The 17,949-nt window shown below is 43.3% G+C and overlaps 1 protein-coding gene across 1 annotated transcript in view; it reads right to left on the reverse strand.

Moving 5' to 3' along the window:
- The window catches only part of LRRC51 (leucine rich repeat containing 51), a 104,643-nt gene extending 91,390 nt beyond the window's left edge, over positions 1-13,253 (reverse strand). The window contains exon 1 of the mRNA XM_053708789.1: positions 13,143-13,253. The gene's annotated coding sequence lies outside the window, so the exon portion shown is untranslated. The remainder of the gene's footprint in view (positions 1-13,142) is intronic.
- Between the last annotated feature and the right edge of the window lie 4,696 nt (positions 13,254-17,949).

The raw sequence follows: 17,949 nt of genomic DNA on the forward strand, positions 1-17,949 counted from the left end.
GCCACCTCCTCTACTCCTCCTACTCCATCCTCTTCCATAACCTCCTCGGCTGAGTCCTCTTCTGCTGCTGCGTCTTGCTCCACATCAACAGCACCCCCCCAGCTCCCCCGGTACTATTCCACATCCCGGATACGGCAGTGTCACGCCGTCTTGGGGTTGACTTGCCTGAAAGCAGAGAGTCACACCGCAGCAGCACTCCTGTCCGCCCTGAACGCACAGGTGGATCAGTGGCTGACTCCGCACCAACTGGAGATCGGCAAAGTGGTTTCTGACAACGGAAGTAATTTGGTGGTGGCATTGAAATTGGGCAAGTTGACACATGTGCCGTGCATGGCACATGTGTGTAATCTGATTGTACAACACTTTGTGCATAAGTACCCAGGCTTACAGGACGTCCTGAAGCAGGCCAGGAAGGTGTGTGGCCATTTCGGGCGTTCCTACACGGCCATGGCGCACTTGTCAGATATCCAGCGGCAAAACAACCTGCCAGTGAGGCGCGTTAGAATTCAACACTCCTAGGGGGGTAGTTATCATCGTGTCAACTTTCCTGCCTTCGCCGGCCCAATACGCCTGCCTAAGCTCGCCTCACATCGCTGCCGCGGACCTGAAAAAATACGCCTAAGTTATCAAATAAAGCTGTCAAAAAGCCGCGGGGCGACGGCAGCGGACTGTGACAGTTATCACTCATCCGATCTCGCTGCCCTTCGGCTTTTTCCCAGCTTTATTGCTAGCCTGTCACTAAGCACTCACACTAAACTACACTGTTCTACCCCCTGTACCGGCGCCCCCGGAGCCTCCCGCAACTCAATACAGTTACTAACCCCTAAACCGCCGCTCCTAGACCCTGCCGCAACTCTTATAAATGTATTAACCCCTAAACCGCCGCTCCTATACCCTGCCGCAACTCTTATAAATGTATTAACCCCTAAACCGCTGCTCCCGGACACCGCTGCCACCTACAGTATACCTAGTAACCCCTATCCTGCCCCCCCTACACGTCGCCACCTATAATAAATTTAATAACCCCTAATCTGCCCCCCCTACACCGTCGCCACCTATAATAAATTTATTAACCCCTAATCTGCCCCCCACTACACCGCCGCCACTGTAATAAAATTATTAACCCCTAAACCTAAGTCTAACCCTAACGCCCCCCTAACTTAAATATGAATTAACTAAATCTAAATAAATTAACTCTTATTAACTAAATGAATCCTATTTAAAACTAAATACTTACCTTTAAAATAAACCCTAATATAGCTACAATATAAATAATAATTATATTCTAGCTATCTTAGGATTTATTTTTATTTTACAGGTACCTTTCAATTTATTTTAACCAGGTACAATAGCTATTAAATAGTTATTAACTATTTAATAGCTTACCTAGCTAAAATAAAGAGAAATGTACCTGTAAAATAAATCCTAACCTAAGTTACAATTACACCTAACACTACACTATACTTTAATAAATTATTCCTATTTAAAAATAAATACTTACCTGTAAAATAAACCCTAAGATAGCTACAATATAATTAATAATTATATTATAGCTATCTTAGGATTTATATTTATTTTACAGGTAACTTTGTATTTATTTTAGCTAGTTAGAAGAGTTATTAAATAGTTATTAACTATTTAATAACTACCTAGCTAAAAGAAATACAAAATTACCTGTAAAATAAATCCTAACTTAAGTTACAATTAAACCTAATACTACACTATCATTAAATTAATTAAATAAACTACCTACAAATAACTAAAATTAAATACAATTACATAAACTAACTAAAGTACAAAAAATAAAAAAAGCTAAGTTACAAAAAATAAAAAAATAAGTTACAAACATGTTAAAAATATGACAACAATTTTAAGCTACTTACACCTAATCTAAGCCCCCTAATAAAATAACAAACCCCCCCAAAATAAAAAAATGCCCTACCCTATTCTAAATTAAATAAAGTTCAAAGCTCTTTTACCTTACCAGCCCTTAAAAGGGCCATTTGTGGGGGCATGCCCCAAAGAAAACAGCTCTTTTGCCTGTAAAAGAAAAATACAACCCCCCCCAACATTAAAACCCACCACCCACATACCCCTAATCTAACCCAAACCCCCCTTACAAAAACCTAACACTAATCCCCTGAAGATCATCCTACCTTTAGTCGTCTTCACTCAGCCGAGCCACCGATGGAACCGAAGTGGACATCCGGAGCGGAAGAAGTTAATCCTCCAAGCGGCGCTGAAGAAATCTTCCATCCGATGAAGTCATCATCCAGGCGGCGCTGAAGAAAAGTCTTCGATCCGGCCGATGTCATCTTCAAAGAGGCGCTGAAGAGGTCTTCTATCCGGGCGATGTCATCTTCCAAGCCGGGTCTTGAATCGTCCTTCCGCCGACGCGGAACCTCCTTCTTCACCGACGGACTACGACGAATGAAGGCTCCTTTAAGGGACGTCATCCAAGATGGCGTCCCCTCAATTCCGATTGGCTGATAGGATTCTATCAGCCAATCGGAATTAAGGTAGGAAAAATCTGATTGGCTGATGGAATCAGCCAATCAGATTGAGCTCGCATTCTATTGGCTGATCGGAACAGCCAATAGAATGCGAGCTCAATCTGATTGGCTGATTGGATCAGCCAATCGGATTGAACTTGAATCTGATTTCAACCAGGGGTGGCGGATTGAAAACCAGGTACGCTGGGCCGTAAAAGTGCTGAGCGTACCTGCTAGTTTTTTGATAACTAGCAAAAGTAGTGAGAATGTGCCGCACTTGTGTGCGGAACATCTGTAGTGATGTAAGAATCGATCTGTGTCAGACGGAGTCCGGCGGATCAAAGTTTACGTCACAAAATTCTACTTTTGCCTGTCTCGAGCCTTTGATAACTAAGGCGTATCAGCCTCGCCACAAATACGCTGCGGAATTCCAGCGTATTTGAGGTTGACTGCTTGATAACTAGGCCCCCTAATGTTCAACCGCCTGCTCCAACAACAAAAGGTCGTTAACGAGTATTTGTATGACCGGGGTGCTAGGACAGCCTCTGGGGAGGTGGGAATTTTTTTGCCACGTTACTGGACGCTCATGCGCAATGCCTGTAGGCTCATGCGTCCTTTTGAGGAGGTGACAAACCTAGTCAGTCGCACTGAAGGCACCATCAGCGACATCATACCATTTGTTTTCTTCCTGGAGCGTGCCCTGCGAAGAGTGCTGGATCAGGCCGTAGATGAGCGTGAAGAGGAAGAGTTGTGGTCACCATCACCACAAGAAACAGCCTTATCAGCATCGCTTGCTGGACCAGCGGCAACGCAGGAAGAGGATTGTGAGGAAGAGGAGTCAGAGGAGGAATGTGGCTTTGAGGAGGAGGAGGAAGACCAAGCACAACAGGCACCCCAGGGTGCTCGTTGTCACCTATCTGGTACCCGTGGTGTTGTACGTGGCTGGGGGGAAGAAGATACCTTCAGTGAGATCAGTGAGGACGAGGAACGGGACATGAGTAGCTCGGCATCCAACCTTGTGCAAATGGGGTCTTTCATGCTGTCGTGCCTGTTGAGGGACACTCGTATAAAAAAGCTGAAGGAGAACGAACTGTACTGGGTGTCCACGCTACTAGACCCCCAGTATAAGCATAAAGTGACTGAAATGTTACCGAATTCCCGCAAGTCGGAAAGGATAGAGCAGTTCAAAAATAAATTAAAAAGTATGCTTTACACAGCGTATAAGGGTGATGTCACAGCACAACGGGAATCTAACAGGGGAAGAGGTGAAAGTAATACTCCTCCTCCCATGACCACGCCGGCAAGGACAGGACGCTTTACAGACGTGTTGTTGATGGAGGACATGCAGACCTTTTTAACTCCTATGCATCGCCACAGCCCTTCGGGATCCAGCCTCAGAGAACGACTCAACCGACTGGTAACAGACTACCTCGCCTTAACTGTAGATCTCGACACTCTGAGGAGTGATGAACCCCTTGACTACTGGGTGTGCAGGCTTGACCTGTGGCCTGAGCTATCCCAATCGAACTTCTGGCCTGCCCCGCTTCAAGTGTCCTGTCAGAAAGGACCTTCAGTGCAGCAGGAGGTATTGTCACTGAGAAGAGAAGTCGCCTAGGTCAAAAAAGTCTTGATTACCTCACCTTTATTAAAATGAATGAGGGATGGATCCCGAAGGGACTGACATTGGGCGATACATTTGAGTAAAAAAGGCCTGATGAGATGAGCTGCCTTGGGCTAAAAATGGTCCACACGCTGCTGTATTTTATCTTCGAATGCCGGATGACTTGCATGATTTATCCGCCAACAACTAGGGTTCAAGCCACAATGTTTTAGGCCAGCGGCTGCAACAATACCTAATTTTTCAGGCATGTGTACATGCCTAATTTTTCTGGCCTCTGGTGCTGCACTGTGGCTACAAAACCCAAACCAAAAAAAAGGCACATAACAGGGATTAAACTGCCAAGAATAGTACTACTTAACACACCACTCATATCTGGTGGCACAGTAGATTGCATGCGCAGTGCCCCAAATTTGAAGTAGGAGGACCGACCAAACATCTTTTTCCATCTCCCGGTTCCTAAAATCCATGACATATACACGTCCCCTGATAGGGGACACCGCAGTGGAAGCTACATGGCCGAAATTTCTTTGCACAAAAGGCAATCCCCAACCTGTACTCGATTGTGCAAAAGGAAGTAACCTTACCATGGGTCCCAGACCGCACGTCTTGTTGTAATTCTCTGTCTGGGAAATTATCTATCTATCAAATCTATCTATTTATCTATCAAATCTATCTATCTATCTATAGTATCTATCATCAAATTTATCGATTACATCTATTGATCTATCTATCTATCTAATCTATGTATCTATCTATCTATCTATCTATCTCGTGACCGGACCGACCAAGCATCTTTTTCCATCTCCCGGTTCCTAAAATCATCTCCGGGTTCCTAAAATCGATGCCATTCCTGTACTCGATTGTGCAAAAGGAAGTCATGGCATATGGGGTCTTTCATGCTGTCGTGCCTGTTGAGGGTCGGGGACCCTCGTATAAAAAGGCTGAAGGAGAACGACCTGTACTGGGTGTCCAAGCATCTTTTTCCATCTCCCGGTTCCTAAAAATTATCTCCGGGTTCCTAAAATCGATGCCATACCTGTACTCGATTGTGCAAAAGGAAGTCATGGCATATGGGGTCTTTCATGCTGTCTTGCCTGTTGAGGGTCGGGGACCCTCGTATAAAAAGGCTGAAGGAGAACGACCTGTACTGGGTGTCCAAGCATCTTTTTCCATCTCCCGGTTCCTAAAATCCATGCCATATACACGTCCCCTGATAGGGGACACCGCCGTGGAAGGTACCCGGCCACAATTTCTTTGCACAAAAGGCAATCCCCAACCTGATTGTGCAAAAGGAAGTAACCTTACCATGGGTCCCAGAACGCACGTCTTGTAAATCTCTGTCTTGTAAATTATATATCTATCAAATCTATCTATTTATCTATCAAATCTATCTAACTATCAATCGTATCTATCAAATGTATATTGCATCTATTGATCTATGTAATCTATGTATCTATCTATCAAATCTATCTATCTCGTGGCCGGACTGTTTTGTGACAGCCACTGGTGTTTCGGCCAAATGGCCGTCGGCTAAAAGTCCGGTCATGATTGCACGCGCAATGCCCCAAATTTCAAGTAGGAGGACCGACCAAGCATCTTTTTCCATGTCCCGGTTCCTAAAATCCATGCCATATACACCTCCCCCGATAGGGGGAGTAACAGGTATTAAACTGATCAGAATAGTACTACTTAACACACCACTCATATCTGGTGCCACAGTAGATTGCACACGCAGTGCCCCAAATTTGAAGTAGGAGGACCGACCAAGCATCTTTTTCCATCTCCCGGTTCCTAAAATCCATGCCATATACACCTCCCCCGATAGGGGGAGTAACAGGTATTAAACTGATCAGAATAGTACTACTTAACACACCACTCATATCTGGTGCCACAGTAGATTGCACGCGCAGTGCCCCAAATTTGAAGTAGGAGGACCGACCAAGCATCTTTTTCCATCTCCCGGTTCCTAAAATCCATGCCATATACACGTCCCCTGGAGCAGCAACTGCCTCTGGGAACCTTACCATGGGTCCCAGACTGCACGTCTTGTAATTCTCTGTCTGTGAAATTATATATCTATCAAATCTATCTATTTATCTATCAAATCTATCTAACTATCAATCGTATCTATCAAATGTATATTGCATCTATTGATCTATGTAATCTATGTATCTATCTATCAAATCTATCTATCTCATGGCCGGACTGTTTTGTGAAAGCACCTGGTGTTTCGGCCAAATATCCATTGGACAAATGGCCATCAGCTAAAAGTCCGGCCACGATTGCACGCGCAGTGCCCCAAATTTGAAGTAGGAGGACCGACCAAGCATCTTTTTCCATCTCCCGGTTCCGAAAATCCATGCCATATACACGTCCCCTGGCGCCGCAACTGCCTCTGGGAACCTTACCCATGGGTCGCAGACCGCACGTCTTGTAATTCTCTGTCTGGGAAATTATATATCTATCTATTTATCTATCAAATCTATCTAACTATCAATCGTATCTATCAAATGTATATTGCATCTATTGATCTATGTAATCTATGTATTTATCTATCAAATCTATCTATCTCATGGCCGGACTGTTTTGTGACAGCCACTTGTGTTTCGGCCAAATGCCCGTCGGACAAATGTCCATCGGCCAAATGGCCGTCGGCTAAAAGTCCGGCCACAATTGCACGCGCAGTGCCCCATATTTGAAGTCGGAGGACCGACCAAGCATCTTTTTCCATCTCCCGGTTCCTAAAATCCATGCCATATACACATCCCCAGATAGGGGACTCCACAGTGGAAGGTACCCGGCCAAAATTTCTTTGCACTAAAGGCAATCCCCAACCTGTACTCGATTGTGCAAAAGGAAGTAACCTTACCATGGGTCGCAGACCGCACGTCTTGTAATTCTCTGTCTGTGAAATTATATATCTATCAAATCTATCTATTTATCTATCAAAAACTGCCTCTGGGAACCTTACCCATGGGTCGCAGACCGCACGTCTTGTAATTCTCTGTCTGGGAAATTATATATCTATCTATTTATCTATCAAATCTATCTAACCATCTATCGTATCTATCAAATGTATATTGCATCTATTGATCTATGTAATCTATGTATCTATCTATCAAATCTATCTATCTTGTGGCCGGACGGTTTTGTGACAGCCACTTGTGTTTCGGTCAAATGTCCGTCGGCTAAAAGTCCGGCCACGATTGCACGCGCAGTGCCCCAAATTTGAAGTAGGAGGACCGACCAAGCATCTTTTTCCATCTCCCGGTTCCTAAAATCCATGCCATATACACCTCCCCCGATAGGGGGAGTAACAGGTATTAAACTGATCAGAATAGTACTACTTAACACACCACTCATATCTGGTGCCACAATAGATTGCACTCACAGTGCCCCAAATTTGAAGCAGGAGGACCAACCAAGCATCTTTTTCCATCTCCCGGTTCCTAAAATCCATGCCATATACATGTCCCCTGGCGCCGCAACTGCCTCTGGGAACCTTACCATGGGTCCCAGTCCGCACGTCTTGTAATTCTCTGTCTGGGAAATTATATATCTATCAAATCTATCTATTTATCTATCAAATCTATCTAACTATCAATCGTATCTATCAAATGTATATTGCATCTATTGATCTATGTAATTCGTATCTATCAAATGTATATTGCATCTATTGATCTATGTAATTCGTATCTATCAAATGTATATTGCATCTATTGATCTATGTAATCTATGTATCTATCTATCAAATCTATCTATCTCATGGCCGGACTGTTTTGTGACAGCCACTTGTGTTTCGGCCAAATTTGAAGTAGGAGGACCGACCAAGCATCTTTTTCCATCTCCCGGTTCCTAAAATCCATGCCATATACACTTCCCCCGATAGGGGGAGTAACAGGTATTAAACTGATCAGAATAGTACTACTTAACACACCACTCATATCTGGTGGCACAATAGATTGCACGCGCAGTGCCCCAAATTTGAAGCAGGAGGACCGACCAAGCATCTTTTTCCATCTCCCGGTTCCTAAAATCCATGCCATATACACGTCCCCTGGCGCTGCAACTGCCTCTGGGAACCTTACCATGGGTCTCAGACAGCACTTCTTGTAATTCTCTGTCTGGGAAATTATATATCTATCAAATCTATCTATTTATCTATCAAATCTATCTAACTATCAATCGTTTCTATCAAATGTTTATTGTATCTATTGATCTATGTAATTCGTATCTATCAAATGTATATTGCATCTATTGATCTATGCAATTCGTATCTATCAAATGTATATTGCATCTATTGATCTTTGTAATCTATGTATCTATCTATCAAATCTATCTATCTCGTGGCCGGACTGTTTTGTGACAGCCACTTGTGTTTCGGCCAAATTTGAAGTAGGAGGACCGACCAAGCATCTTTTTCCATCTCCCGGTTCCTAAAATCCATGCCATATACACTTCCCCCGATATGGGGAGTAACAGGTATTAAACTGATCAGAATAGTACTACTTAACACACCACTCATATCTGGTGCCACAGTAGATTGCACGCGCACTGCCCCAAATTTAAAGTAGGAGGACCGACCAAGCATCTTTTTCCATCTCCCGATTTCTAAAATCCATGCCATATACACGTCCCCTGGCGCCGCAACTGCCTCTGGGAACCTTACCATGGGTCCCAGACCACACGTCTTGTAATTCTCTGTATGGGAAATTATATATCTATCAAATCTATCTATTTATCTATCAAATCTATCTAACTATCAATCGTATCTATCAAATGTATATTGCATCTATTGATCTATGTAATTCGTATCTATCAAATGTATATTGCATCTATTGATCTATGTAATTCGTATCTATCAAATGTATATTGCATCTATTGATCTATGTAATTTGTATCTATCAAATGTATATTGCATCTATTGATCTATGTAATCTATGTATCTATCTATCAAATCTATCTATCTCGTGGCCGAACTGTTTTGTGACAGCCACTTGTGTTTCGGCCAAATTTGAAGTAGGAGGACCGACCAAGCATCTTTTTCCATCTCCCGGTTCCTAAAATCCATGCCATATACACCTCCCCGATAGGGGGAGTAACAGGTATTAAACTGATCAGAATAGTACTATTTAACACACCACTCATATCTGGTGCCACAGTAGATTGCACGCGCACTGCCCCAAATTTGAAGTAGGAGGACCGACCAAGCATCTTTTTCCATCTCCCGGTTCCTAAAATCCATGCCATATACACCTCACCCGATAGGGGGAGTAACAGGTATTAAACTGATCAGAATAGTACTACTTAATACACCATTCATATCTGGTGCCACAGTAGATTGCATGCGCAGTGCCCCAAATTTGAAGTAGGAGGACCGACCAAGCATTTTTTTCCATCTCCCGGTTCCTAAAATCCCTGCCATATACACGTCCCCTGGCGCCGCAACTGCCTCTGGGATCCTTACCATGGGTCCCAGACCGCACTTCTTGTAATTCTCTGTCTGGGAAATTAGATATATATCAAATCTATCTATTTATCTATCAAATCTATCTAACTATCAATCGTATCTATCAAATGTATATTGCATCTATTGATCTATGTAATCTATGTATCTATCTATCAAATATATCTATCTCGTGGTTGTGAAAATGGACTGTTTGTGGTTGTTTGCGGTGCGTTACACGTGGAGTTTGGTCTGTCACTGTGAAGCGGGCGTAACCCTTACACTACCTGATCGATACAACATCATACCTGATGTTTTCAAGCACGTTATTCCAAACAATTTAGGAATGTTAGGTGATTTATGCCCTTTATGGCTTAAAACCAGACTCTGCATCAACTATGTCATTTTCCATGGGAGTTTTGCCATGGATCCCCCTCCGGCATGCCACAGTCCAGGTGTTAGTCCCCTTGAAACAACTTTTCCATCACTATTGTGGCCAGAAAGAGTCCCTGTTGGTTTTAAAGTTTGCCTGCCTATTGAAGTCAATGGCGGTTCGCCGGTTCGCGAACAGTTGCGGAAGTTCGAGTCCGCCGTTCGCGAACAATTTTTAGGTTCACGACATCACTACCCCCACAACGCATAGTATCTAAATAAACTATTAACCCCTAAACTGCCATCACTCCACAACGCAAAGTATCTAAACTATTAACCCCTAAACCGCCATCCCCCCACAAGCAAAGTATTTAAATAAACTATTAACCCCTAAACTGCCACCCCCACAACAACACCCCCTAACGTAACCCCAATTAAAATACCCATAAATTATATTAAAACTATAATAATTACCTTTAAAAAAATAAAAACTTACCTGTAAAATTAAATTAAAACCTAAGCTTACCCTAAAATAACAACTAACATTTCTTAAAAAATTAAAAATTACATTACAAAAAATAAAAAACCCTACCATTACAAAATTTAACAATACCCTTACCAAAAATAAAAAAAATATTCCTATTCTAATACCCCAAAAATAAAAAAATAAACACCCCAAAATAAAAAAAAACCCTAATCAACAAATAAACTACCAATAGCCTTTAAAAGGGCCTTTTGCGGGGCATTGCCCTAAAGCAAACAGCTCTTTTGCATAAAATAAAACAATTACCCCCTAACATTACAATCCTCACCCCCCAATATAAAAAAAAACCTAAGCAACCCATTGCCCTGAAAAGGGCATTCAGCTCTTTTGATGCCCAAAATAAAAACAAAACCCTAATCTTAAAAAACCATCCCCCCCAAAAAAAGCAACCTAACTCTAACCCCAAAATAGGTACTCACCAATGATGATGGGCCGTGCTCCATTTTCATCCATCTTCATCCATTGGCGGTTCGTCTTCTATCTTCATCCCGGTGTCGTGGCAAGGTCCTCATTTTCAGACTATCGACACGGAGGCCCTCTTCATGTGGTCTACAGCCGCACACTGAAGATTGAATGCAAGGTACCTTGAATGCAAGGTACCCCTTTTATATAGGAGTAACCTTGCATTCCTATTGGTTGATTTGATTCTTCAAATTCAAATCAGCCAATAGGATGAATAGAAGCTTTCATCCTATTGTCTGTATTGAATTTGAAGAATCAAGTCAGCCAATAGGAATGCAAGGGTACCCCTATATAAAAGGGGTACCTTGCATTCAATCTTCAGTGTGCGGCTGGAGACCGCATGAAGAGTATCTCTGTGTCGATAGTCTGAAGAGGAGGAACGACTTCGCCGCTGCCATCGCCGATGACCTCGCCAAATCAAATCAGCCAATAGGAATGCAAGGTACCCCTTTTATATAGGGGTAACCTTGCATTCCTATTGGTTGATTTGATTCTTCAAATTCAAATCAGCCAATAGGATGAATAGAAGCTTTCATCCTTTTGTCTGAATTGAATTGGAAGAATCAAATCAGCCAATAGGAATGCAAGGATACCCTTATATAAAAGGGGTACCTCGCATTCAATCTTCAGTGTGCGGCTGGAGACTGCATGAAGAGGATCTCTTTTTCGATGGTCTGAAGAGGAGGAAAGATGTCGCCGCTGCTATCGCCGATGACCTCGCCGCCGACACGGGGATGAAGATAGAAAATGGACCGCCAATGGAAGAAGTTGGAAGATGGAGATTTTTTTGTAATGTAGGTTTTTTATTTTTTTGTAATGTCATTTTTTTTTTTAAGTAGAATGTTAGTTTTTTTTAGGGAAAGATTAGGTTTTAATTTAATTTTACAGGTAAGTTTTAATTTTTTAAAGGAATTTAGGGTAGTTTTAATTTAATTTATGGGTATTTTATTTGGGGTTACGTTAGGGGTTGTTAGGTTAGGGGGTTTAGATGATAGTTTATTTCTTTGCGATTTGGGGGGATGGCAGTTTAGGGGTTAATAGTGTAGTTTATGGGTGAAAGTGTACTTTGTAAGGTTTATTTGTTGTGTTTTGTGCAACTTTTTATTTTAGGAACACAGTTTACCAGAGTTATTAGGTCGTGGTATCTGGATTGAAGCGGAAAAGGCAATTGCGCTAGCGCAATTTCTCCCGATTTATAATATCAGCGGGAGCAAAATGGATTACAAAATCACGATTGCGCTAGCGCAAAATCCGTTGCGCCGCACTTGTAATCTAGCCCAAAAATGATCTAGGTACCGTAATGAAAAAAACAAACAACACACTAAAAGGAATTATATCATGTGATGATTGCATTAGTATGTCCCTTTAATGTAATGATCATTTCTCTCTGTCCACCCTCTTTTTCTCTCTCTATCCCTTTCCCCTTTTTTCTCCTTTCTCCTCTTTCTCTCATCCCCCCCCCCCCCCCCCGTTTCTTCTTTCTCTATTTTTTTTCTTTCCCTTTTTCAATTTTCTCTTTCTCTTCCCTTTTCGCTCTTTGGGGCTGATTTATTATGCCATGACTAAGAACCTATTGCAGGTTGGAAATGTTGTTTGTTTGCTATACTGATGAACCCTGCCTTAAGAAAATAAAGGTCTTTTAAAAAAGATACTTGGTGGCTGGAAAATGTGATTGTTTGCAGTTCAGTGGAGACCTGGCTAGTCTCTTTCCTTGCCCCACTCTGGAGAGTGTGCTGTCTTCCCCCGTGGATAAAGATTTTCCGATTTATTAAGCTGTCAACCAGCTTATTTTGCGCGAGCCTTCAGGCTCGCCGGAGTCAGGAATTAAGAAGCAGCGGTCGGGTTGATTGACACCCCCTGAGCGGCTGATTGGCCGCAAATGTGCAGAGGGCGGAATTGCACAAGCATTTCACTAGAACGCTGTCGGCATTTCACTAGAACGCTGTCGGCATTTATCGATCTGCAGCGGACATATTTCTCTCTTTCTTCCCTTTTCTCTCCATCTCTGTCACTCTATTGCTGTTATTCAATATATATACAATTTAGAGAAACAGGGAGCCAGCACTCACTTTTTGTAGGCAACTTCCGGGGTGCACTTCAAGGATTAATATATAATTTGTAGAGGATAGGAATAATTTATTATACAGTTAACGTTTTCGGGGTTTCCCCCATCCTCAGACCAACAGATTGAATAAAAACACTCACCAATTTAAGAAGAACCCTCCACCGTGGGATCCCAAGCAGCTGTGCCTCTGCTTGTCTAACCTGCGCTACTGCGCATGCGCTAGGATGCTACGGAGTGCCATCAAGGTCCACAATCTATCACAAAAAAAGCAATTACCTAAGAATTCACCATAGTTACGTGCAAGTTATATAAAATGCAATAACAGGAGATGGGCAACATAATACGTACAATAAATGCATAGACAGAGCATAGTGTATCCTATACTGATATCAAACTTGATATGCTGTATTTAAATCTATATTTAAAAGATGCGGGCATATCCAATATCAGTTAAAGACAGTACGAGGTCTCCTAGCAACAGACTAACAACAGTGTCACGCATAAACTATTACACAGCGCAATATAAACTGAACTCAGCCATAACCTTTTTGCCACTAGTAAATAATGCATCATAGCACGGAACTACACCATATAATGCCAAACATCTAAGTACCTGCAACAGAGCACCATGCCAAAAATGTGCTTATATTCAGCACACATCAAAAGCTACCAGCAATAAACTGTGGGATATGACCTAACCATAGTAGTATTTAAGGACTATCGATCATGTCCTAAAGACTATACCAGATCTATCCAATCAAAGGCTCCTAACCTAATCATTTAAAGCAAAAGATGTATACCCTACACTGCAGGAAAATGCACAACCTGTCATATGGCTAACTAAATGGGAAACTGCCTCCTCCACTTATTAAGCAGATCACCTAGGGAACAGAAGAAAACAAGTTAGCATCAGATCATATACTATAATAATATTTATAAAAAAACTTTGGTAATCAAGGGACATATTTAATCCCTTTTGATACATTGTGTCCAGGTTGTATATCCACTGTGCTTCTTTTTGTAATAGGCGCTTCACTCTATCACCACCTCTTTAGGGAACCGGGATATGGTCAATGATAATGTATCTCAAGTCATGGACACCATGAGCATTTTCCAGAAAGTGTCTGGTAACCGGTTGTTCCGATTCTCCATTCTTGATGGCATTGCGAATTGCAGACCAGTGATTCGCCATCCATGTATGTAGGTCATCCTGGGTATTTCCAACATAGAATCTGCCACACGGACAGTGTAGCAGATAAACCACATATGGTGTGGTACATGTCACCTGGTACCTGATGTAATATTTCTTATTCTTCCATGGATGAATAAAGCTGGGACTTTGAGTAAGACTCCTACAAGTAGTACAGCCACTGCATCTAAAAATCTTCTGATACGTCCAGACAATATGTAAGGGTTTTTTCCCTGCTTTGTTTGCCATGTGCTGCTGGCAGCCATTTTACTCACCTCTCTTGCTGACTCTGGTGCATAGTGTGTGATGCTGCTCATTTCCTGCACGCCCTTTTATGGCCAGACTGGTGTACATCATCCGTGTGAGACAGGTGGCAGTCTCAGAATTGTGATGTCATCACTTATTATTTAAAGGGCCTCTGTGCAGTATGCTTTGCCCTTGCGTTGTCTCAGACCTGTTTGTGAGAGTTCCTGTGTATGACCTGGCTGTCTGATGTCCCTCCTAGTTCCTGATCCCTGGCTTGTTCTTGTCTCTGCTGTTCTCCTTGTTCCAGATTCGGGCTCATCTGACTACTTGCTTTGGCTCCTGACTCGGCTCGTCTGACTATTCGCTTTGGCTCCTGACTCGGCTTGTCTAACTACTAGCTCTGGTTTTGACTCCTGGCTTGTTATTTGACTTGTGGACTTTTTATTATTTTTTGTTATTAATAAAGGTGTGATTATTTTTGCACTTCTCGTCTCATTCTGATTCCTGGCACCCTGACATTACGTAAAGGGCAATGAATCCTGATGGTGCTAATAATCCATCTTTACCTACCATCATTTCCAGGATGGATTAACAGGATCAGCGCTTGGATCAATTTGCACTAGCCCTGCAAACCCTGCTGACTCGCACTGCACATTTGGACCAAAGTGTCCCGCAAGTTATGGCTGCTCCTGTTTCGGCTGCTGCACCTAGTCCTACCAGGAGCATGTCCGGTTCTGCACCCCTACCTCAGAATTATGGAGGAGATCCTATTCAGTGCAGAGGGTTTTTGAACCAGGTGGGCATTTAATTTGAGATGTTACTTCAGGCGTTTCCCTCTGACAGAGCTAAGGTGGGATTTCTCATCTCGTTACTCTCTGACACAGCTCTTGCCTGGGCTAATCCCTTGTGGGAGACTAATAAACCTGTGATTTTAAATTACCCTGAATTTGTGGCCTCCTTTCGAAGGGTATTTGATGTTCCGGCTCGCTCCTCCTCTGCTGCTAAATGACTCATGTCCATTCAGCAAGGTACAAGATCTGTTGCTCAGTATGCCATTGAGTTCCGTACGCTTGCCGCAGAGGTAGGTTGGAACAATGAAGCCCTTGCTTCCGCCTTCTTTCATGGGCTCTCTGATGCGATTAAAGACAAAGTTGCTGCTAGAGATTTACCTGAGAATCTCGAGGCATTGGTGTCTTTTTTTATTCTAATTAACATCAGACTCAGAGAGAAGCCCTCTTTCAAGGAGCGCTTGCGGAAGCCTCCTGTTCCGTTGTCTCCTATGCGTTTGTTCCCACCCATGCCTCCCTCTCCTCCCATGCCTCCTGGTCCTGAGTCACCAGGTACTGCTGAGCCGATGCAGTTGGGATTCACACATCCCTCCATGGCGGAGAGGGCCTTTAGGAGGAGGGAGGGGCTCTGCCTCTATTGTGGGTTACAGGGACACCTTTTTGAAGTCCTGTCCTACACGGCCAGGAAACGCTCACATCTAAGGTCCTGTCGGGGGCAGAACTTGGGTTCTTTATCTTGCCCCCCCGGAACCGCTAAAGGAGAAACCTTTGGTCACGGTTGTCCTTTCCTGGGTAGACTCCTCCATAGTCACCCAGGCTCTTGTTGACTCCGTGCTGTGGGCTAATTCATTGACAGTGCTTTTGTATCAAAGCACTCCATTCCTTTTTTTGCCTTGGTCCATTCCGCTTGCCATTGATGGCAGGCCCCTTCAGCCCGCACTTGTTACTCATGAAACCGCTCTGTTATCCATGGCTGTTGGGGTTCTCAATTTTGAAACCCTCCAGTTCCAGGTGATAAATTCTTAGCATTTCCAGTTGTTCTGGGTTATCCCTGGCTCCAAAAGCACAATCCCAGTCTCGACTGGCACAGGTCCGAAATTTTGTCGTGGTCTCCGCAATGTATTTCCACTTGTCTTCGGAAACCAGTTAAAGTCTTGTGCACTTCTTTGGTATCTCAATTGCCAGAGGAGTACTGAGAGTTCCTAGACATTTTTGACAAGGTGCGTGCCGGTACGTTGCCTCCTCACCGGTCTTACGATTGTGCCATAGACCTGCAACCCTGAGCCATTCCTCCTCGGGGCCGGGTTTACCCTCTGTCTGTTGCGGAGAATTGTGCTATGGAGGAGTATGTTGTCGATGCTCTGTCGTGGGGATCATCCGCAAATCCTGCTCTCCTGCAGGGGCTGGCTTCTTCTTTGTGAAGAAAACGGATGGCAAGTTAAGACCATGCATCGATTATAGGGGTCTTAATTGTCTTACCATTAAGAATGCTTACCCTATTCCGCTCATTACGGAACTCTTTGACCACCTCAAGGGAGCTACGTTTTTTTCGAAACTTGATTTGAGAGGAGCGTACAATCTCGTTAGGATCAAGGAGGGCCATGAATGGAAAAAAGAATTTAACACCAGGAGCGGACATTATGAGTATCTTGTAATGCCCTTTGGCCTATTTAATGCTCCTGCTGTTTTCCAGGAATTTATTAATGATGTCCTACGAGATATGTTGCAACAGTGTGTTGTGGTGTATTTAGACAGCATCCTCATACACTCACCCACACTTGAGGCTCATCGTTTTGATATTACACGGGTTCTTCAGAGACTACGTGAGAGCGGCCTGTTTTGTAAACTCTTGAAATGTGAGTTCCATCAGACTCAAGTAACCTTCCTAGGTTAGGTTATCTCCGTTGCAGGGTTCTCCATGGATCCTGAAAAGTTGTCTGCAGTTCTGCAGTGGCCTCGCCCAGTTGGTCTTCGGTCTATTCAATGTTTTTTGGGGTTCGCCAATTACTATAGAATGTTTATTAAAAACTTTTCTTCCTTGGTCAAACCTATCACAGACATGACCCGTAAATAGAATAATCCACTTTATTGGTCACCTACTGCCATTAAGGCCTTTGATAGTCTTAAGACTGATTTGCTGCCGCTCCAGTTCTGGCTCATCCTAACCCTGTCCTGTCTTTTGTTCTTGAGGTCGATGCGTCTGAGACTGGAGTAGGTGTCCTCTTGTCTCAAATGTCCTACGCCTGACGGTTCCTTGCATCCGTGCGGTTTCTTCTCTAAGAAATTGTCTCCAGCAGAGTGCAATTATGAAATTGGCGACAGGGAATTACTGGCCATAATTTTGGCACTCAAGGAATGGAGGCATCTTCTCGAGGGTACTAGCGTAAAAGTACTCATTCTTACTGATCACAAGAATTTAACTTATCTATCTGAAGCAAAACGTTTGTCGCCCCGACAGGCCAGATGGGTGCTATTTTTGTCTCGGTTTAATTATGTGGTCTCCTACCTGCCTGGTAGTAAGAATGTTAGGACTGATGCCCTCTCTCGACAATTTTCACCTCTGTCCAAGGAGGAGTCTGTATCTACTCCAGTTATAACTCCTGACCATATTTTGGCCACCATACGTACTAATTTGACTTCTCCCTTGGGGGAGGAGATCCTGGCTGCACAAACCAATGCACCTCCTGAGAAACCTAGTGGAAAGTGTTTTGTTCCTGAGAATCT

The sequence above is a fragment of the Bombina bombina genome, chromosome 3 (assembly GCF_027579735.1).
Source record: "Bombina bombina isolate aBomBom1 chromosome 3, aBomBom1.pri, whole genome shotgun sequence".
NCBI lineage: Eukaryota > Metazoa > Chordata > Amphibia > Anura > Bombinatoridae > Bombina > Bombina bombina.